The sequence below is a fragment of the Eumetopias jubatus genome, unplaced genomic scaffold (assembly GCF_037043125.1).
Source record: "Eumetopias jubatus isolate StellerSeaLion01/CBP00866 unplaced genomic scaffold, mEumJub1_p1.0 scaffold_3, whole genome shotgun sequence".
In the NCBI taxonomy this organism is placed as follows: Eukaryota; Metazoa; Chordata; class Mammalia; order Carnivora; family Otariidae; genus Eumetopias; species Eumetopias jubatus.
In genome coordinates this window covers 6,820,952-6,822,279 of record NW_028274809.1, presented here as the reverse complement: position 1 = coordinate 6,822,279, position 1,328 = coordinate 6,820,952, and positions in this window count along the sequence as shown.

The following is a 1,328-nucleotide window of genomic DNA, read 5'->3' as shown; positions in this document are numbered from 1 at the left end:
TCTGTCTCTGTCATCTTAATTTTCAGACCCAGCCAGGGACACTAAGCAGGTCGAAGGGGACTTTTCCTTGCCCCCACCCTCGTTTAAGAAGGAAGGGAAAACTGTCTTATGTATTCTGTAGACTTCTTAATAAACTACGTAATCAAAGAAAATACTTGTTCATCCTTACACAGCTCTCATTTCACAAATGGTAGAAAGCCATGATACTTCAGAATGCCTCCAACATAACAACCAAATGCAGCGTACACACCTTATAGGGAATCTGATTTGAACAAACCAGCGATGAAGAAGAGATTTTTGAGAAAATTGGAGCCATTTAATTATGGAATGCATACAGGATGATATTAAATATTATGGTTAATTTTTAAAGTATGATAATAGCACAGTGGTTATGCTAAAAAAAAGTCATCTGTTAGAGATATATTTATGTAAAAAAAACTTGATGTTTGAGATTTGCTTTAAAAATTTTATTTTTTTTTAAGATTTTATTTATTTATTTGAGAGAGAGAGAATGAGAGAGAGCACAAGCGAGAAGAGGGGCAGAGGGAGAAGCAGACTCCTTGCTGAGCAGGGAGCCCGATGCGGGACTCGATCCCGGGACTCCAGGATCATGACCTGAGCCGAAGGCAGTCGCTTAACCAACTGAGCCACCCAGGCGCCCATTGCTTTAAAAATTTTAAAAACTAGGCGCACCTGTGTGGCTCAGGTGGTGAAGCATCTGACTCTTGATCTCAGCTCAGGTCTTGATCTCAAGGTCATGAGTTCAAGCCCTGCATTGGGTTCCATGCTGGCTGTGGACCCTGCTTAAAAACAAATTAAAAACTAGGAAGTAGAGCAACGTGAGACAAAATGAGGAAAATGATGGTAATGTTGAAATTGAAGCAGTAGGTACCCACATGGAGGTTTATAGTTTCCAAGTGTGAGGTATGCTTAAAACTTCCATAATAAAAAGAAACAAGGTCGTAACTCCAGCTGGCTCCAGTTATGGAAATGAAAATAATTCAATATCAGAATAACCTTACAGTTCAGAGCATTAAATCAGAATAGTTCAAGATTTTGTTGACAGTGAAAGATGAGATTTACTGGATTCTTTTTCTTTGTTAACATTACCGTTTGTGCTGTTGATTCGTGCGTTCCGATGCTACGGATGTGTTTTTAGTGTTTGTACTGGGAAATGTCAAAAATTTCTTGACTTCCTTTTTACAAATCAAATTGATTTTTCCTTATGGCCTCCTTGACTTTATCAATATGTGCAGATAGAGAATCTAAATACTAGTTCGTTGTAAAGGGATTCTTGATGGTATAAGAAATAATCATAAAGTAAAACA